We start from the raw sequence: 22,934 nt of genomic DNA, 5'->3' as shown, positions 1-22,934 counted from the left end.
ATGACCGGCAGCCTGTCTGCGAGTGAGCCGCGGATCCTCTGCAAATGGCGGCTGCTAATTGGATATGTGGCTCTAGATCCTTTGGTTCTCGGCGTGTGCTCAGCAGCAGGAACTTGTATCGAAATGCTGTGCCCCAGCCGCTCGGGTCATTTTGGATCTAACTGCCGCCCCTCTGACATGACCCCGTCGCAGTGCTGTGTCGGCTCCGGCCCCAACGGAGTGTTCCGTGTTATGTCGGGGGTCCGTGCGGGGGATACACTTTGAAGCGGTTTGCTGTCGTGGTCGATCGCGCGGCCTCTCTTACGCTCAGTATCCCCGGCCTATTGGCCTCTGCTGCGCCACCCTATGTCCTTGCCGGTGCTTTGTTGGAGTATACTCGGCCTCCCTCGGGACGTGTCGTCCTAGTGCTTACTGCCGGGGGCTCGGTTTATGCCCCCCTAAGCCGGTCTCTCCGTGTCCGGGCCTCCCGGCCTTGGAACCGCGTTCTCCCGTCGTCATCTGCTGTACGGCAGCTCAGGCCCTCGACCCCGCCTCCGCCCCACTGTGCGGCCCAGGCCTTCCTCACACCCTACAATCACCTTTCTCTCTCATGGGGGCCTTGCCGCCCCACCGTCGACCGCCGGGAGCTCAGCGTGTGCCTCTAGTTTCTGTCCGTCGAGCCCGTGGGCCTGTCGCTTGCGGTGCCGCCAAATTTCTCCTGCTCCCGCCTAGCAATCGTATTCTTTGGCCGCCTGTGCCTCCGCCACCTCCTACTGCCCACCTCTGTTACGCCTTCCGGCCGTCCACCACCGGGCCCCGCGATGTGCCGCTATAGCTGGGTGGGCCCTGTCCGCTCCGGGGGCTCGATGGCTGCCCCCCAAGTTGCCTCCCACTCGCGCTCAGGCAACCCGTACCTCACCTCGTTTTTTCCGGATCGGCGACAGGCTGCTGCGGACGTCTTGTTCCGGGCCTCCGGCGGTGTGTCTCACTGCCAGGCGCTGTCCTCCGCTCCACTGGCCACCGAGCTGGCTGTCTCAGATCTCTGGCCCCGGTCTCCGCTCAGCCCCTGCAGCCTGCTCAGGCCACTGCTCCCCGGCCCGACCTCCGGCCGGCAGCGATGCGGGATCCCGGCTGCTCTCGCGGGAAGGCCTCGCCTACTTCTCTCCTCCAGCTGCTAATGGCGGCGGTCGATGCTCGCGGGACTGTTCCCTCGCCCCTAACTCCTACTATTTTGGTCTGGGTCGATACCGGATCGCCCCCGCAGCTTATAATCGCCTGCAGAGGTGGGAAAGTGCTTCAAAAATATCGCCTTGGGGGTTTGGGACGAGGAGCCTCCGCCGGTTGCGACTGCTCAGGCCGCCATCTTGGCCACGCCCCCCCAACCCTTCCTTTTTAATACATATAAGTCACCCCTAAGGTAGGCCCTGGACAGCCCACAGGTTGGACATGTACTTTTAAGTTTTTCACGTCCTAGTCGTGAAAAACTCTTACATTTGTTTTTCACTGTTGCGGGCCCATCTCTCCCATAGTTTAACATTGGAGATACCGTATTACATTTTATAAGTGTTATTTCCAAATGGGAAGGGACAACCAGTTCATGTTTAGTGTCTCTGGACTCCTAATTTAAAATCCTAACTTAGTGGTCGATTATGATGGCGGACGGACCTGCGTCCGTCCGCCACCCCGAGGTGGAGGGACGGTCCGCAGGGGCAGCGGCGTTCCCTCCATACCAATTAGGATGTGACCGCCACCCTGGCGGTCACATCCTGTATCTTTAACATTTCGGCGGGTGCTGCTTGAAGCAGCACCCGCCGCAAGGTTAAAAATGCATGCTTTGCATTTGCATGCACAAAGCGGTAGGCACCGCGCGGTGCCTGCCGCTTCGTGTATGCAAATGCAGGGGGGTACCATAGGTACCCCCATTGGCACCCCCACCCCCCCTTTGTCGGGCGATGAACAAGCTCCAGGCAGAAACCAGCGTCCTCAGAAGTGTAGACAGTGTCCCTCTCTGTTTCAAACGACACCACACACCCAGCGAGTATATATACACACAGGTTTGAGTAGTCGCCAAAAAAGAGAGAGATCAAAACCCATAGGTCTCCGAATTGAAGACAGGGCACTCAGGAGTGCAACGTGGAATGGACGCAGTACCCTGCAGAGGAGAGAAGAAAACAGAACACACAACAGGGACCTTATCAGACTCAGGATGGTAACAAGAAGGAGCTTTTCGATATATCTCTGTACAGAGTGTGCTGTAATGCTCTTACCTGCCCAAATATTGTATCAAACCCAAAAGGAATCCATGGAATAATAAAATAATATACGAACCAAAAGAAGGGTAGATACTTTGGTCTCTCCAGACAAATGAAATAGTTCCAATTGAGAGTTTTTGTTAAATAGTCTTGAATCACTTCCTAAATATAAGTGTTCAAAAATAGAATTGAAGGTAAGCGATAATCCTCGCTGTGCAGGCAAAAAACGAAGTACACCAGAGAAAGTCTGCCCACTGACGTAAGCGTCTCCACAAGGGTTAAGTAAACCGGATATTCTCACCCGGCTTACACTTGAACAGAAATAAACGAGCAAGGAAATAAACGCGTCGGCACTTGTCTTTTCACTTCAAACAAATGCCGAGAGTTAGCTGCAGTCATCCACAGCGTTCGGGTCCAATGGAGCAGGGGAGCAGGGGAGCGGCTCACGGGACAGGGTAACGCTTCCTAGCGCCACACCTATGAGCCGTTTAGGCGGCAGAGGAAGCAGTTTCAAATCCGGCGCTTGCAGCGGCAACAGGATTCAGACGCAAATGCCGTAGATAGTGAATGTCCTCAAAGGTCACCGCCAGAGCCCAAGCGGCCTCGCGTAGCTCTCGCACAGGGAGAAGGAAGAACAAAAACACAATTCCAAGGGAACGAAGGAAAGTACCACTGACACACGGGTCGGGACACAGGCAGGAATCCAAACGAGAAAACCAAGCACCGCCAGGAAGAGGGAGGAGGCATATGAACCTCCCAGTCTGCATCTGATTGGTGCAGAAAGGAGCATGGTCTCCCTAGAACGCCCCAAGGCATCATGGGACTTGGAGTCCCGGGTAGGCTGAAAGCACATCACAGCACACTCCGAACAGGCATTAAAGGTATAGGACCTCCTTAAGCGCTCCGGGTTCTAACACCCTTCACCCTGGGGGCCCGAAAGGGGCCCCCAGAAGCAAAGGTCCACATGCTTTTTCAATCATAATCGACCCCGTAGGGTGAAGCTGTATTTTAAATTACAATTCTGAAAATGCCACGTTTACAAAGTTGGCATTTTCTTGCATTAGCCATTTAGTGCCTGCAATCTGTCTGTGGTGACATGACTGTGTGCAGTTGGTCTTTGTGTATTCCTCCTAGACAGCCGCACACAATGGGAGGTTAGGTGTGACTGAATGGGTCATCACTGACAGGCTGGGAGGGAGGTGCTAGTCCGAGCCTCACTTACCCTTGAATAGGCTGTGTCCTGCCTCCATGCAAAGGTCTGCATAACCCCATATCTGGAGCAAGATCCAGGAAAGCAGGACATCTGTGCACTTCAATGGCATACCTCTAGAAGCTTCTCCCACCTTCAAAGGCACCAACTCTTCAGTACACTTCTGGACCTGTGGATACTTTGCCAGGAAGAAGGACTGCTGTGCTTCTATGAGGACTGCCAATCTGCTGGACTCCGGCTTTGATGGAGCTGCTGCCCTGCTGAGCTGGCATGCTGCCCTCTTGCCTGGAGAAGAACTAGACCTGCAACTTCATCTTGAACCCACAACCCCAGAGTGAAGCAAAGGGATAGATTGATGAGCTTCAGTAACATAATAGGCTCCCCAACAGCTCCTGGACCCATCTCCAGCGAGTTCCTGACTCCCAAGTGGTACCACTCAGGTTCTGTACCCTTTATTAGCTCAGCAGTCTCTTAAATTAAGCTTTTGGGGTCTGTGTGACTGCAAATGGGCCCGTTCACACCAGAACTGCACTGGTCGCACCGAAAATAAGTGTTGAGACACCGCCAGCCTGTCTCTGCACAACGGGAAGCTCCAGCCTGTCCGCAACGCCTGCCTGCTCTTCGCACCGCAACACACTCCTTGCAACCCTCTCTAAGGCAAATGGGACTCTTTCCACAAAACTAGAGTAGGTAAAACTTCAGAGGGACTAATCTGGATTGTATCCAACCCGTGCTACCTCACGGTCAGCCTGAACTTTTGACTTTGACCCGGTCCGGCACAATTAGAGAGTCACAGTTTATGCTTTATGCGTTTAGGTGCTATAATGCAGTTTATTCTTGAAAAAGTAATTGCTCCTGTTCCACTGATAACATATTTGTTGATTTATTTATTACATTTTGTTCTATTTTTAACCTGGTGTTGGGTCCTTCTGTGTGACTTTTTTTTTACTGTTTTACTGTTTGAAGTGTTGCACACATACATTACACATTGCCCCCAAGTTAAAACTGCTTGCTCTGTGCCGAACTACCAGGGTGTTCGCACAGGCTATTTTAGGACTTGCTTGCGCCTTACCCCGACTATCCCTATTATCCCAACTACCACACTTTTCCACCATCACCTACAAACAGTACACAACTCTAACCAATACACTCATCACTAAAACAACGCCAAACAACACCATACATAATTACATCCCATTCAGACACACTCTCCCCGCTGTAATTACACCTACCAGACCACCTTTTATCACTAACAAACATATAATCATCCTTCCATCAGTTGTCCAACAAACATCCTCCTCTCCCTTCTACCATATTAACACTAACGCATAACACACACACTTTGTAACTCTTGCAACAAACCAGTTGTGGCGGGATGGACGAAAACACGAATGCTTGTGGTTTTTGTAACACTGGCTTTATTGATTTTAACAATCGCCTTCGCCGCGTCACGCTTCTATATTAAGGTAAGGGTGGTTCGGTGTCTCGACGCGCTGGAGAACTCCTCTCCTTCCTCTGTTCCACGCCTGGTTTTCTTCCATCCCGTGGACTTCTGGGAGATGTAGTCGCTCTCGCGTCCGTCTTGGTTGCCGGGTCTCGGGAAACAAACAAAAAAAAAGAATAGACCTGCTTTATTAAAGCGCTCTGGTTCTGCGGGCGTGATAAGGGAAAGGGAGTGAGGACAATCACGCGTGCACCAGAAAAGTACGTTGTGCCGGTGGTGAATTGAGGGGATGGGGAACAGTGCAGGGATATCGGTGTCGGGTGCTCTAAAGAGGTTTTAAACCTCTTCTACCCGCCCAGCCCAGGATACGATCACGTACCTGGCTGAGCCACCCTTCCCTTGAAGTGCGGCTGGGCGAAACGCCTTGTCGTTGGCCTCCTGGCTCTCCAGTCGGTTGCCTCGTCTCCTCTGCCGCTTCCCCTTCCATCTCTCGCTGTTCGCCGTCTGTACTTTCTCCTCTCTGAACGCCTCCGCCTCCGCTCCACACGTCCTCGTCTCCTCAGGGTGATGAACACACTGGAACCTCGGGAAGGCCGGTATTTACTTCCGCGGCCGCAGCTGACCAGGGGGTGTGTCCAGGCTCGAACTCAGCCCAGTTAAAGAAACAGTACCCTTCATCATCGCGGGGGCCGGTCGAAGTGCATGGAGTCTCTTTTTTCCAGACCTCAGACTGCTGCATTGGAGACAAAGAGGGGAGTAGACATCAAGGGGGTGTCGGAGAAGGGGGACCCCCCTCCGCCCCCTGGTCACACCAGGCTAAGATAAACACTCTCCCCTCTACTTCATTCCCTCCTACACACAACATACACTCTACTCATAAACACATCACCACCCCCTCTACGTCACAACCTCCTCTCACAAACAATACTACACAACCAAATCCATTGCATGAAACATATACATCAGCACCCTTTTTCACTACTCCTCAAAAGCAAAACATATCACACACACCAGCACAACAAGATCTTCAAAGCGCAACACCTCATAATACTTACCATCACAAAATACAAACATATACCCACCTTTCAAACCACACAAAGGAACAAACACCAATGCCAAGCTTTCACTCTTCCACTGCACCTAACACAGATACAGCCTCTCATCCATTGGACAATTTAGAACATTACTACATGACCCAAATGCTGCACCACCTCCCCTGACTCATACATCTTCCGCCTTAAACACACTCAAAAAATATAAGCAACATGCCACACTTCACAACTTTGCTTCCCCATGTCTACTTCACAACAATGTTACACCACAAAAGCAACACAGCACTCCAACTCACTCTCAAACACCATCTCCAACACATACACACGCAGACCCATCAAAATGCCTTCTTAGCATGCTGAATGAGAAACAGGATACAGAACAGCTACACAATTGCTATCCTAATACAGCTAATCCCAGCACTAAAAACACACCTGCTAAAAACCCACACAAAACTGATCACTCTTCTACCAAACTATCTCTAAAGGCCACTCACTAAACTGTCTACTAATAAATGCTTGATCCCTCTCTAAGAACAAGCATCACATCTATGACATTCTCACCGATGCAAAACCAGACATACTATTCATAACAGAATCATGGTTGGGAGAAGATATGGCTCCAGTCCTGCATGAAGCCATTCCTCTAGGCCAGTGGTTCCCAAACTTTTTTGACCTGTGGCTCCCCTGACCGGGTTGGCGGCTGGCCTCGGCGCCCCACCATTTTTTTGCCGGTGGGTCAGGCAGTCCACTGTGCTAGGCACAGATTTTTGGCTTGAGTGTTTTAGGCCACGACCCCTGTTGCATCGGCCACGCCCCTTTGAGACCTCCCCTGCCACCTCTCACAACACACAGCACCCGGACCCCCCTTGCCCTCATGTGCCCCGCCCAAACCCATGGGGGACCGCACACCCACTTCAAGGAGGCAGAAACCAGTGGGACCACCGCAGCAGGACCAAGAGGGGAGAAATGTCCAGGCTCCGATGGATCCCCCGAGGATATGTGAAGGGTCACTCTGCGCCGTCGCGGCCTCCACCAGGCGGCTGGACGGCGAAGGCTGGGTCCGTGCGGCAATGGAGAGCCGGCCCGAGTCTGGTCATTCACACACACCATACATGGAGGGAGGCGGCAAGAACACGCCGCCCGCCAGGCTCGCAGGCACTGCAATTCGGGGTACTCCACTGCCCGCTGATCACCATGTCAGTGTGTGGCTTTGTCCCTGTTCACGGTTATTTATTTCAAAGGGGGCACTCAAACCACAAGGAGATGCACCACACCTCCGACCCCGGAAGACACATCCTGCGCACCGCTGCGGCGCCCCTGGCCTCTCATCATGGTCCACCGGGGTGCTGCGGCACATACTTTGGGAACCACTGCTCTAGGCTATCAAATAATCACCCAAAATCGTATAGCCAAATAGGAGGTGGTCTAGCTGTTGTATTCAGGCAAACAATACATATCACTAAAATTGACATCTCCATAAAGAATTGTGAGGCTCTTCTAACAAGATGAAATCCTACACAGTCGTCCTCCTGTAACTTCCTGCTCCTTTATAGACCTCCACCTAGCAAGGTAACATTCCCAGACGCACTTCTAGACCCAGTTTCAAACCTGATAACAAAACACTCCAACCTATGCCTTCTGGGTGACCTTAACATTTGGTTTGATAAAGCCAGTATGACCCATCCAAAAACAATAATCTGAACTAGTTACCTTTCAAACTATAACTGCAGTCACATGGCCAGACCACCACTTGCTTGACTTCTAACATAAAACAATGCTAAGCGACTCACCTAAAACTACCTTACATCCATCCACCTATCGGCCGTGGAACAAACTCAATTTGGAACACTTGGAAACACAACTAACACAACTAACATCCAGTACAAATCTGAAAACCATCAATTCTGTTTGAAAACTATATGAGTGGTTCCAGGAAGCTTTTGACATCCTGATACCACTCAAAACCACACAACAGAACAAATAAAAAAAGCGCCTTGGAGAAACATAGAAAAAAAAGACATCAAACAACAAATTAGAAAGCTGCAATATACCTGTCTCAAAACAAACGCCAAACAAGACAAACGTCACCTACAGAAAATTAACAGATTATACAAGTCGGCTATCAAAAAAGCTAAGAAAAGGTACTATTAAGACAGAATCCAAAACGCTAAATGAGCAAATAAAGAATTCTATAAAATACTCAATGAATTTCGTAAACCAAATTGCCCAGAAGGAACTCATCCTGTTACTCAAGATTTCACAGACAAACTGGCAAATCATTACACGGTACAGCAGACACGTTGGAATCGTACCTAAAACAGAAACAAAGCACCAGCACTAACCCTTGTAAAAAACAACAATCCAAGAATGCTCTAATCAAGCCTCTCCGTTCCTTCCAACACATCTCACACAATGAATTTATGGACCTGGTCAAAGCAAGCAGGCCTGCCGGCAGCCCTTCTGACCCATGTCCGCCACAAACTTTCAAGACAATTCTTTTAACAACCTCTGCTGCCACTCCAGTAAGAAGAATCATCAACGATTCCTTAAGTACTGGAATATTTCCAGAAGAACTCAAAAAGTCATACATACGCCCTTTACTGAAGAAAACAAACTTGGGCCAGCTGAACTTTGACAACTACAGACCCATTACAAATGGACCGTTCCTGGGCAAACTGATAGAAAGAGCAGCGTTTGCCCAGATGTCAAAATTCATTGAAGAGAATTACATACTTTCAGACTTCCAAACAGGATTCCGTCCGGGATGAGGCACTGAATCTGCCCTCCTTACCATCTGGGATGACCTATAGAACAGTTGACCGCAACGGGTTTGCTGCGCTACTCCTCTTGGACCTCTCAGCTGCCTTTGACACGGTTGACCATGACACTCTGATACAAAGACTCTTTGAAGCCGGCATAGAGGGAACTGCTCTAGACTGGATCGCGTCCTACCTTCGAAACAGAACTAATGTCATCCATACCCCACCTTTCTCGTCCAAACCGTACTCCACAAAAGCAGGGGTCCCTCAAGGTTCTATCATCTCGCCCATGCTTTTCAACAGCTATATGAAGTCATTACCATTACTGATCAATACATTTCACCTCACATGCTATAACCATGCAGATGACACGCAAATACTTCTTCAACTGGAATGCTCCAAAGAAATTGGAAAATCACCAATGTTCAGCTGTCTCCGAGCCGTGGATCAGTGGATGACCTGGAGCCATCTCAAATTGAATGCTTCAAAAACTGAAATACTCATGTGTGGCGGTTGGAAACATTACAACCCGCTTGCCGCATGGCCTGATGAACTGGGATCACTGCCTAAAGTATCGAAGGAAGTAAGAAACCTCGGAATGACCATGGACTCCAAGCTGTCGATGAATGCCCAAGTGGATAAACTAGCAAGATCAAGCTTTGCTACTATAAAAACGCTGCAACAAATTTTACCTCATTTGGGATTTCCACACAAGGTCCAAGCTACCATCTCCCTTGTTCTGTCCAGACTCGATTACGCCAATAGCCTCTACCGCGGATCACCTCTAACGACCATGAAAAGACCACAACGGATTCAGAACTCAGCTGCCAGACTACTCTTGCATTTCAAACCGTGAGACCACATCTCCCCTGCCTTGAAAGCCCTGCATTGGTTACCAGTTGCCAGAAGATCCACGTTCAAGCTGCTTTGTATCACCCACAAAGCAATACATGGAATGGGACCACTCTTCATCAGGAATAAAATCACCTAACACATTCAACAAAGGAACCTCCGCTCTAAAGGAGCATCTCGCCTCAAATTCCCACCATAGAAGAAAAAAAACATAGGTGGCACATACTTCTCTGTTCAAGCAGCCAAACTATGGAACTCTTTACCCCCAACATAAGGTCCACCGACAACCACATCATCTTCAGAAAACTACTCAAGATTTGGCTCTCCCCCACATAAGCACCATACACAAACAGAAATTTACAGCATATTGCTCTGTATGCAAGCATTTGTTTTCACTAAAGATATGTACCTATCTTTGTGTATTACTTTGTATAAACATGTAAAATAATTATGTTGAGAGAAAAAATATTAATAACAATAAATAAAAATTATCTTTGGTCTACATGTACATACTTCCATTGTGCATATATGTACCTTCCATGTACTTGGATCTGTGTGTCCGCTACTTTTCTCCTGAAAAAGCATATCCAATGCACTACCCTATTTCTCATCCGGTGCCTCTAGCAATATCTTTAATCTACATATACTTACCTCCTTTATGTATCTATATACTTTCAATGTAATTATGGATCTATATATTTATCACTCTCTTCTAATTTAGCATTTCCAATGCACTACCCTATTTCTCAGCCTATACTTCGCTCAATATATCTTCTAGCCCAACCTTCGAACTCATCTCAAACTTCTTCTACTGCTCCTTCCAATGCACGACCCTATCTCTCATCCTATACATCTATCAATATATCCTCTACATTCACTCTCTCATTTATCCCATACCACTACGATTGCCAAAATAACCCTTTCTAGACTCTCTCTTACTCTAACACTCCTTGCATCATCTGACACCTCTTTTACTATACCGATCCCTTAAAACAAACCTTTCTAAACTCTTCCCTGAGTCCTCCCCTCCAAAACACTTTTTTACTCATCCAAAAGCCTCCTCCTACTGCTAAGACTAAAAATAAAAATCCTTCACTCTTTTATCCCTCCACTATCCTTTTAAATCCCAATTAACAGACTAACATGTTCACTTCTCAAATTCCATATTAAACTATACTAATATACTACCCAAATAACTGAATAATATCCACTACTCAAATTACTTCATATTTTTACTATACTAATTTTCAACAGTAATCCTTTATGGGTTCCGGAGTGGTGTGCTACTTGCCAGAAAAGCGCTTCAACAACCAACAGGGTTAACAAGTGCTATATGAATGCAAATCTTTCTTCCCATTTTATCCCTCCGCTATCCTTCTCACTCCAAGTAACTGACTAATATTCACCACTGAAATTACTTCATATTTCACCATATTAATTCACCACTAATCCTTTGAAGGCTTCCTGCGTGCGTCAACAAGCACTATATGAATACAAACCTTTGTCCTCCTTTATCCTTCTGCTATCATTCCAAATCCAAATAACTGACAAACCTATCCACCACTTAAAATGTACTTGCATGTTTCACTATACTAATTCAACACTAATCCTCTATGGGTCCCGGAATAGCGTGCTACTCGCCGAAAAAGCACTTTAACGCCTTGTCAGGGGTAGTACGCGCTATATAAATGCAAATACAATACAATACAATACAATTATTTAATTATAATAAAATACTTCCCACCTTCTTCACCTATAAACCCACAATCTGCTTCGAATTATTTTGATCACATTTAATGTAATTATCAATTAACGCCTTAACCGCGGTGGCAATTCTGCTGCGGTGCGGGCGTTCTAAAGGGTGGGCAGGGCTGCGACTGCCAACGGTCGTTCGCAGCACCAGGGAGGGAGTGCTCCCTTCGGCCGTTGGCCGGAGGGAGCACGGAAGGGGTTAATAAAAATGTATTACCAATTAATAATTAATTAACACTAAATTCATTATTAATACCAATAAATACAAATGAATAATTACTTCATTATAATAAATTACTTCCCACCCTATTCCCCTATAAACCCACAACCCGCTCCTAAACTAAATTCACACATTTAATATAATCACCAATCAATAAAAAACAATTACCAATTAATAATTAATTAACAATAAATTAATTATCAATACCAATATATAAAAATGTATAATTACTTAATTAGAATAAATTACTTCCCACCCTATTCCCCTATAAACCCACAACCCGCTACAGAAATAAAATGCTAAATTTAACTAAAAATAATTATTAATTTCTAAAAATTGTTATTCAATTTACTATAATTCAATTACGTCCCACTCTATTCCTCTATAAACCCACAACCCGCTACAGTACTAAAACGCTAAATTTACTTTAAAAAAATGACTAACTTCTAAAAATTTAATACATATATTTAAAAATAAAATACAATATAGAACAAAAAAAATAGAACACATACATATAAAATATATACTAAAATCCATAACACGAATATAAACATTGATATTATTAACAATATTTTTGCAAACGGTATTACTGACTTTGATATTAACAAAAACGATATTTCTTACCTTCAGATCAAAATTCTGGGCACCAATATTCTTGATGTTGATATTCTGTCCCTTCGATATTTGAAACTCGATATTTCTGTTGTTCCAAATTAAAAACTTGATATTATGTCTGTGCACCCTCCCAAGTACAATATCTCTGCCATCCAAACATCCAGATACTACTACAAATCTCCCGTCAGGGTCGACTATCTGCAGTGTGCACTGAAAGCGGTACAATAAGGGGTGGTGATGGACGGAGCATCTGAATCAATCAAACACTCACACCCAGTCAAAAGATCTGGGTTTAATCCATCACCGTTCTTTAGCCCACTCTGCCACCCCAGTTCAGACATGGCTATATGCAAATCAGTCTGACCCTGTTCCGCATGGGAACAGTCCAGCCCGAACTGCCAAGCCATGTCTTCCCTGGACCGGAAACAAGCTTCTGAGGACCGGTTTCTGGCATTCCAGCCGTCTTCAGCCCGGCTTGCTTAAATCCAGTGGCAAAGTGAGCAAGGGACTCACGTCTGAGCATACCCTGCCACACTTATGGCGGCCAAAAGCAGTACAAAAGGGGGTGGTGATGGACGGAGCATCTGAATCAAACAAACACTCACACCCAGTCAAAAGATCTGGGTTTAATCCATCAACGTTTTTTAGCCCACTCTGTCACCCCAGTTCAGACATGGCTATATGCAAATCAGTCTGACCCTGTGCCGCATGGGAACAGTCCAGCCCGAACTGCCAAGCCATGTCTTCCCTAGACCGGAAACAAGCTTCCGAGGACCGGTTTCTAGCATTCCAGCCGTCTTCAGCCCGGCTTGCTTGAATCCAGTGGCAAAGTGAGCAAGGGACTCACGTCTGAACATACCCTGCCACACTTATGGCGGCCAAAAGCGGTACAAAAGGGGGTGGTGATGGACAGAGCATCTGAATCAATCAAACACTCACACCCAGTTAAAAGATCTGGGTTTACTCCATCACCGTTCTTTAGCCCACTCTGCCACCCCAGTTCAGACATAGCTATATGCAAATCAGTCTGACCCTGTGCCGCATGGGAACAGTCCAGCCCGAACTGCCAAGCCATGTCTTCCCTGGACCGGAAACAAGCTTCCGAGTACCGGTTTCTGGCATTCCAGCCGTCTTCAGCCCGGCTTGCTTGAATCCAGTGGCAAAGTGAGCAAGGGACTCACGTCTGAGCATACCCTGCCACACTTATGGCGGCCAAAAACGGTACAAAAGAAGGTGGTGATGGCATGAGCATCTGAATCAATCAAACACTCACACCCAGTCAAAAGATCTGGGTTTAATCCATCACCGTTCTTTAGCCCACTCTGCCACCCCAGTTCAGACATGGCTATATGCAAATCAGTCTGACCCTGTGCCACATGGGAACAGTCCAGCCCGAACTGCCAAGCCATGCCTTCCCTGGACCGGAAACAAGCTTCAGAGTACCGGTTTCTGGCATTCCAGCCGTCTTCAGCCCGTCTTGCTTGAATCCAGTGGCAAAGTGAGCAAGAAACTCACGTCTGAGCATACCCTGCCACACTTATGGTGGCCAAAAGCGGTATAAAAGGGGGTGGTGATGGACGGAGCATCTGAATCAATCAAACACTCACACCCAGTCAAAAGATCGGGGTTTAATCCATCACCGTTCTTTAGCCCACTCTGCCACCCCAGTTCAGACATGGCTATATGCAAATCAGTCTGACCCTGTGCCGCATGGGAACAGTCCAGCCCGAACTGCCAAACCATGTCTTCCCTGGACCGGAAACAAGATTCCGAGGAACGGTTTCTGGCATTCCAGCCTTCTTCAGCCCGCTTGCTTGAATCCAGTGGCAAAGTGAGCAAGGGACTCACGTCTGAGCATACCCTGCCACACTTATGGCGGCCAAAATAGGTAAAAAAGGGGGTGGTGATGGACGGAGCATCTGGATCAATCAAACACTCACACCCAGTCAAAAGATCTGGGTTAAATCCATCACTGTTCTTTAGCCCATTCTGCCACCCCAGTTCAGACATGGCTATATGCAAATCATCCCATACAAGGAACATTGCTTCCCCTTGTGAATATTTTTCTCTAAAGGGGTTTTTTGGTTCTTGAGGGGAGTAGTAAGAGGAACATATATAAAGAAAAAGACACTACAAACCCTTTTTTGAATTATCCTTTATTCATTTGCACCTAGTCACTCCTTAGTTGTTGTTGAAATATTGATTGGGGTACAGGAGTGCCTGCTCATGCCCTTACTCTCTAGTTGTTTATTGATATATTGCGCAGCGCACAGCTGTGAGAGTTTCAGTTCTCTGAAGTAGTATAGCTTCGTCTGTAAAATCAATCCACCATGGAAGATTAGTGTCTCTCCTCTCCCACAGAAGAAGTGGGTATTTTATTAGGTGATAATACTCTAATTTTTGACCCTTTTCTACTACATGCCATCTCGCAAACTAGTGACCTCAAGCGCAATGACTCTAGTCTAACTTCATGGTCCCGCTGGTTGAATCGACTGCCGGCCTGTAGCCTTGAATTAATATATAAATCCATATGTTAGACACTCTTGTAATTATTACACTAACTAAATCGGGCATTATGAATTTTGGCATGGCTTAGTGAGCATTGTCTATAATACTATAATATTTGCTCCATCTGGCACATGGGGGATTTGAACCCCGAATGTAAACATATTATCAAGACACTATCTCTTTAAGAGCTGGAGCCCAGCGTAAAGGAGTTTACGTCAGGCTACCCACGTGATCGGAACTCCCTTGAACTGCATTTTAAATGCGATCCCGGGAAAATGCATTTTGCTTCCGGGGAGACAGCAGCCCAGAGTGCAGGTACAATGCGGGGAGTCGCGAGAGCCGAAGTAAGTCACAAGCTCTGACCTGATTTAGCGGCAACAAAGGAAAATAATTCTGATTCGTGGGATAACATTTTTTTCCCCCCTTTATGAAGATAAACTCCGCGTGAAGGCATCCCGCGCTGTCTCGACCCATGGGGAGAGTCTATTATTCTTGTAACGTGAGTGTATGTGTTCGTATGTCGCGGTTGATAAGCGCACCACTGAGATCTTACCAGGGGCCCCTTCTTACACTGGTTTTCCAGGCACTGTTGGAAGAGGCACGACACTATTTAGGACGAAGCATGTTAGCTACTCTTTCTTTAATTATTACTTTTGGCAGTGTCAGATTGAGTAAAATATACTCCCTCTACATTCTGCCCACATTAAAATAAAAGCAGCTGAAATACAGCTTGTTAACATTACCTTGGGGTGGAAAAGTCTTTCACTTTATCGATGGGGGACATTAGAAAACCTTGAAGGCTCTCTGTGAATTTCAGTGCCTAGGAATGGTCACCCCAAACAAAATAATGGCTTTGACACCACTCTGACATTGTGCATGTAATATCGCTATGCACTATATTCTGCTAATATGATAAGCTTATTTCATGTCAGTGTGTCATTAAGTGTTATTGTGTATTGTCTTTTTCTCTCCACAGGTTTTTTTTTTTACTCCTGCAAATCGCAGTGAGTTACCACGGCGACTAACCGTGACTAATACTTCATAAAAAATAATTTTTCACATTTAAGAGCCTCACGGGAGGGTGCGCCATAACGCGCGTACACCACCGGAGGACTAAATTTAGGTCCTGACGAATGCTGAGCAAATTTGCAGTTGTAACAGCAGAAACATGTTGACCAGTTGTTTGTTCAAAGGATACAGGTTTCCTGAAACTGAACCTTGTAGTCCGCCACTTTGTTTTTAATTTAATACAGGTTGGTCGGTATTAAAAATTTTTGTACATGCCTCAACCTTGTATTTTTAATATTGCACCCACAGTTACACTCACACCTTAAATTGGGCACTGTTGCACTCACCACATCCCGCTCCGCTGTAAATCAGGCGTTGTAGCACGCTGGGGAGGCATTCGGCCACCCCAGCGGGGACCCAATGATGAAGCATGTCACCAACTAGTGGTGAGTGAGGGTCCTTTTACAAAAAGATATGATTTGCCATCCCCCTGGAAACCATACAAGGAACATTGCTTCCCCTTGTGAATATTTTTCTCTAAAGGGGTTTTTTGGTTCTTGAGGGGAGTAGTAAGAGGAACATATATAAAGAAAAAGACACTACAAACCCTTTTTTGAATTATCCTTTATTCATTTGCACCTAGTCACTCCTTAGTTGTTGTTGAAATATTGATTGGGGTACAGGAGTGCCTGCTCATGCCCTTACTCTCTAGTTGTTTATTGATATATTGCGCAGCGCACAGCTGTGAGAGTTTCAGTTCTCTGAAGTAGTATAGCTTCGTCTGTAAAATCAATCCACCATGGAAGATTAGTGTCTCTCCTCTCCCACAGAAGAAGTGGTTATTTTATTAGGTGATAATACTCTAATTTTTGACCCTTTTCTACTACATGCCATCTCGCAAACTAGTGACCTCAAGCGCAATGACTCTAGTCTAACTTCATGGTCCCGCTGGTTGAATCGACTGCCGGCCTGTAGCCTTGAATTAATATATAAATCCATATGTTAGACACTCTTGTAATTATTACACTAACTAAATCGGGCATTATGAATTTTGGCATGGCTTAGTGAGCATTGTCTATAATACTATAATATTTGCTCCATCTGGCACATGGGGGATTTGAACCCCGAATGTAAACATATTATCAAGACACTATCTCTTTAAGAGCTGGAGCCCAGCGTAAAGGAGTTTACGTCAGGCTACCCACGTGATCGGAACTCCCTTGAACTGCATTTTAAATGCGATCCCGGGAAAATGCATTTTGCTTCCGGGGAGACAGCAGCCCAGAGTGCAGGTACAATGCGGGGAGTCGCGAGAGCCGAAGTAAGTCACAAGCTCTGACCTGATTTAGCGGCAACAAAGGAAAATAATTCTGATTCGTGGGATAACATTTTTTTCCCCCCTTTATGAAGATAAACTCCGCGTGAAGGCATCCCGCGCTGTCTCGACCCATGGGGAGAGTCTATTATTCTTGTAACGTGAGTGTATGTGTTCGTATGTCGCGGTTGATAAGCGCACCACTGAGATCTTACCAGGGGCCCCTTCTTACACTGGTTTTCCAGGCACTGTTGGAAGAGGCACGACACTATTTAGGACGAAGCATGTTAGCTACTCTTTCTTTAATTATTACTTTTGGCAGTGTCAGATTGAGTAAAATATACTCCCTCTACATTCTGCCCACATTAAAATAAAAGCAGCTGAAATACAGCTTGTTAACATTACCTTGGGGTGGAAAAGTCTTTCACTTTATCGATGGGGGACATTAGAAAACCTTGAAGGCTCTCTGTGAATTTCAGTGCCTAGGAATGGTCACCCCAAACAAAATAATGGCTTTGACACCACTCTGACATTGTGCATGTAATATCGCTATGCACTATATTCTGCTAATATGATAAGCTTATTTCATGTCAGTGTGTCATTAAGTGTTATTGTGTATTGTCTTTTTCTCTCCACAGGTTTTTTTTACTCCTGCAAATCGCAGTGAGTTACCACGGCGACTAACCGTGACTAATACTTCATAAAAAATAATTTTTCACATTTAAGAGCCTCACGGGAGGGTGCGCCATAACGCGCGTACACCACCGGAGGACTAAATTTAGGTCCTGACGAATGCTGAGCAAATTTGCAGTTGTAACAGCAGAAACATGTTGACCAGTTGTTTGTTCAAAGGATACAGGTTTCCTGAAACTGAACCTTGTAGTCCGCCACTTTGTTTTTAATTTAATACAGGTTGGTCGGTATTAAAAATTTTTGTACATGCCTCAACCTTGTATTTTTAATATTGCACCCACAGTTACACTCACACCTTAATTTGGGCACTGTTGCACTCACCACATCCCGCTCCGCTGTAAATCAGGCGTTGTAGCACGCTGGGGAGGCATTCGGCCACCCCAGCGGGGACCCAATGATGAAGCATGTCACCAACTAGTGGTGAGTGAGGGTCCTTTTACAAAAAGATATGATTTGCCATCCCCCTGGAAACCATACAAGGAACATTGCTTCCCCTTGTGAATATTTTTCTCTAAAGGGGTTTTTTGGTTCTTGAGGGGAGTAGTAAGAGGAACATATATAAAGAAAAAGACACTACAAACCCTTTTTTGAATTATCCTTTATTCATTTGCACCTAGTCACTCCTTAGTTGTTGTTGATATATGCAAATCAGTCTGACCCTGTGCTGCATGGGAACAGTCCAGCCCGAACTGCCAAGCCATGTCTTTCCTGGACCGGAAACAAGCTTCCGAGCACCGGTTTCTGGCATTCCAGCCGTCTTCAGCCCGGCTTGCTTGAATCCTGTGGCAAAGTGAGCAAGGTGTGGTAAATAAATTATTTACACTATCATAATTTCTATAAATACCAAAAGGGTCAAGCATAAATGAGGAGCAGAGTCCGTGGTGTTAGAGTCAATGGGCTTTATTTCATTAACTCGAGTTAAGGGAGAGCTCCTTCACCAAGCGGGTTCAGGAGTGGTCTGAACTTTATTCACAGAGTGCAATATTTATACATTCTTTGTATACATAGGGAGGAGCCCTCCAAGCAGAAGAGAAAAAAAGATATGAGCATGTAGGAGTTCACTTTAATGAGTCATAGGTGGGTGGGTGCATAGTGGGGGTTGCGTGGTCAGCTAAAACTCGCACTGCCTGTTTGCGCAACTTATCTGAGCTTTCCTGGAGGGCTGCATTCTACCTATCTGTTAGGGAGGGCCTTGGGTGTCAGGGTGACCAGTATGTCTGGTTTTATCTCTAGCCTGGGGCATGACCCAGATGGCTCTTATCTGTAGGAGAATGGTTGCTTCATACCAGTGGACTGATGGGGCGGGCGGTTAGGCCCTTCTTGTTCGTCCTTTGTGTAGCTGCCTTGGAGGTTTCCCTTGCCGTGAGCTCTGCTTATCTCTAAGTGGTGGCAGGAAGGCTGGGCCCTATCTCTGCAGATGCATTTCTGTGGGCCTCCTGCTCGAGGCCCAACTGTAGTTTGTTAGGTTAGCAGATAGCTCTTTTGCACACTGCTATCTTGTCACCCCAGGCTAGGCCTCTTCTTAGAATCGGCTCAACCACAAATATGCGAGGTCAGAGGAATGCAACTGCAGCCCCCAGGGTATCTGAAGGAGAGAAACTTACAGCAGAGGCTGGGCACTAAAATGGAGGAACAGGTTTACACAAAATGGCGAGGGTACATGCAGGGGACACGAAGGCCTTAGCGCCGTTAGATATTTCGTTTTCCTTATTCCCTCCTTGTCCCCTAGTGTACCCTCTAAGTCAAGTCCATTCTCATGAGGCTATCGATGTGATCTTGCACCATAATTTTCTCGTTTTCTTTACTCTGAATATGTGGGCGGGGAACGCAAACAGTGGCACACAAGCCACAGATGGCCGGGCCACACTGAAGACATAAGCAGCAGCTGAAGATGATAAGCAATATCAACCCTAAGGCGGTCAATATTTTCCATCCCCATGCTGATACCAATCCCCAGAACCAGCTGGACCAGGTCCAAGTGCCAGGATCTTGGTGCAAATTTTCGGCAATCTTATGGAGCTTAGTTATGGCTGCATATACGGAGGGAGAATTATCCAGAATGAAAACGCAGCAACTAGAGCCCATCACCCTACAGGCCCCGCCTCTATCAGCCAGGATGACGTCAAGGACAAGGCGATTCTGAAGGGCAACCAGCCTTATGGCAGCCTGTTCCTGGGTTAAGTTCCCCAGGGCAGATGCCGTCTGATTCACCACTGCCTCCAGAGTCCTTGTCAACCTGCGTATGAGCTTACTGTTCTGGACGGGGCCTATGAAGAAGAAAAATCCTTTGTTGAAGTCTGTGTATTGTTCCCAGGTAGTCTCAGTCTGATCAACCCCGGAGGTGTCGATCCCCCTCTTATGCCTGATATGGGCTACTTGTAGATCTCGATGATAGGTGGATGGGGCCAAGAAGACAGGTGGTAACAGGAACGCTATATAACATGTTCCCCCCCAATTAAAAGGCAGACGCACATAGGCCGTCTGTCCGCAAATAAAATAGGTATGGCGAGATGCTTGGAAAGAGGATTTTCCTTTATCCTTAAAATCCACTACATCGTGACATTCGCTGTGCCCCACCTGGACTGTGCCCTTTTTCCGGACACACAAGTTACCCTTCACCGGTAGGACCGAGATAGAAGTTGGACCCACATTTTTCTTAGGCTTGACATTCAGAATTGCATAATGGAGGGACGCATTTCCTTGTTCGTACTCTTCACTTTCAAGGGTGGTCCCTCTCCCTTGTGGGTCTCCTTCATCATCTGGGTAACAAGTCTCATTCAGGACCATATTCATATTTCCCCACGGCCACTCCCCTTTACACAACTTATTATCTTCGGGAAAGACTGTGGACGTGAAATTATAGAGTCCTGCACTTCTTAGGGCAGTCCAAGCTTCACATGTCCCATTATAAGAGAATGGGAGGGGGAAGAGGGGCATACCTCCCTTCACCTTTTGATGAGGTGGGAGTCCGCCACATATCCAGCAGTTGGTCGCATTGCTAGTTTGGTGGGAATAATGCAGCATCTGTATGAAAGAATTGTTGCGCAGGGCCAGCCGATATATCAGTTCATGAGGTGGCAAATCACTATGTGTGTGCTCTTTGGTATCATTAAGTGAGGAATGCACAGGTGAAACAGCAGGAGGAAAAACAATATGCAGTATCCAGCCAACACTCATTATCACAATACAAAATAAAGACAGAAAGATCAAGGAATACTATATATCTTCCACGCAGTATTTTGCAATATTTTTGTTTCATCTTAGTCTTTTTGCTCGTACTGTTCATGACCCATTGTAAGTCAGTAATCATGTTCAACCGTTTCACCACTGGGTGGACTTAGACAATCAAACATTAATCGACTTCTTAGCTCTTAGTTTAGAGGTATACTCTTTTTGGGTAGTGTTCTCTAGCAAAGGGGGCTCAAAGTCTGTACTGTCTTTGTTTTTGGCAAAAGTTCCAGTTTCTCCAAAGTACTTTTTACAGTGACTCGCGTGTAGCCACCCTTTTCTTCCCTCGACTTTGACGGCCGTCCTAGTCGTCAGCAGGACTAACTTTGGCGCCTTCCACCTGGGGTCCAGAGGGCTCGTCCGGTCGAAGTTCCTCACTAGCACCCAGTCCCCTTGGGCTATGGCATGGTCCTCGACCTTGGTGTTGTCAGGGAAAGCAGCGGCAACCTATGAACGGCAAGAGAGTAGTGCAGACATCAAGGAAGCCAGGTAATCTGTAAGCATATTACTGTCAACATCAGTTATTTTCTTAGGCATCGGCGTACCCCACACATTCGGTGGTCTGCCAAAAACCACCTCATATGGGGATAGGCCAGTTCTAGAATGAGCTACCATACGCATGTAGAAGAGGGCAACCGGTAAGGCCACCATCCTATCCACGCCCTTGTCTGCACAGATCTTGGCTAATTTTGTCTTGAGTGTCTGGTTGTGTCTCTCTACCAGACCTGCTGCTTGTGGGTGCCTCACACAATGGAACTTCCAGGTATATTCTAACAGAAGGGACACCTGCTTCATGAGTTCGGAAGAGAAGGGCTGGCCATTGTCTGAGTAAATGACACGGGGTAACCCGTATCGTGGGAAAAATTCCCTTACCAACTGTTTGGCAGTTGTTACTGCGGTGTAATCTGGGACGGGGTAAGCTTCTGTCCACCGAGTTAGGGCACACACCACTACCAAGACGTACTTGTAACCTCTGCATCTGTCCATTTGGATGTAATCCATCTGGAGAACCTCGAAAGGGTGGTCAGGGGGGTGGAATCCACCTTGCTCCACTGGGGTACCCTTTCCTGGATTGAACTGACAGCATATCATACATGTCTTTACTTTTTGTTTTGCTGCAGCACGTAAGTTTTTGTTGAACCATATTTTCTGTAGGCTGTCCAACATTCCCTTCTCTCCCAGGTGAGCTGGGCTATGCGCTGTATCTATTATCACCTGTACCATAGAATCAGGGAGAAACCATGTGGCTTTGCTTTTTGTCGTCCAACCCTGGTCAGTCTGGACCCCTCCTTGTTCAGTCCATTTCTTTATTTCATCTGGTGTTGCATGGGTCTGTATGTCGTGTACATCTTTGGAGGGATCCCTGACTGCCATAGTGGTAGTCGGTAATTATGCCTGTGAGTGTGTTGTGTCAATTGGGGTCTGAGCTGTCTGTTTCGCAGTTCGGTCTGCCAGGTCATTGCCTTGGGAAATGACATCAGTAGCTTTGGTGTGTGCTTTGCCTTTCAGGATAGCTATGGCTGCTGGTAGATGTATAGCTTCTAACAGGGCCTGTATGAGAGGGCCATGCTGTATCTTGGCCCCGTGCGAGGTCAAGAAACCTCTCTCCCTCCATAGCACTCCGAAGTCGTGGACAACACCGAAAGCATATTGTGAATCGGTGTAAATGTTAACCTTTAACTGTTTTGCTCGTTTACAGGCTTGCGTCAAAGCAATGAGTTCTGCTGCTTGCGCTGACAGGATATCTATTCTTTGTGTCTCTATGATCTCATGGTCAGTAGTCACGGCATATGCTGCCACCAGTTCTCCCGCCCCTGTCCTCATGCATGATCCATCTACATAAAACGTTATGTCAGGGTCTGGGAGTGCAACGTCTGTCAGGTCTTGTCTTGGTTTTGTCACTATATTTATTACTTCCACACAGTCATGCGGTGAGGTGTCATCTGTGTTTGAAGGTAAAAGAGTGGCAGGATTGAGTATGTTGCATCTTCTGATCTCTATGTGTGGTTGGAATAGTGTCAGCTCGTATCCTGTCAATCTTGCTACA

This window comes from Lissotriton vulgaris, chromosome 12 (genome assembly GCF_964263255.1).
Source record: "Lissotriton vulgaris chromosome 12, aLisVul1.2, whole genome shotgun sequence".
In the NCBI taxonomy this organism is placed as follows: domain Eukaryota; kingdom Metazoa; phylum Chordata; class Amphibia; order Caudata; family Salamandridae; genus Lissotriton; species Lissotriton vulgaris.
This window is presented reverse-complemented; position numbering follows the sequence as displayed.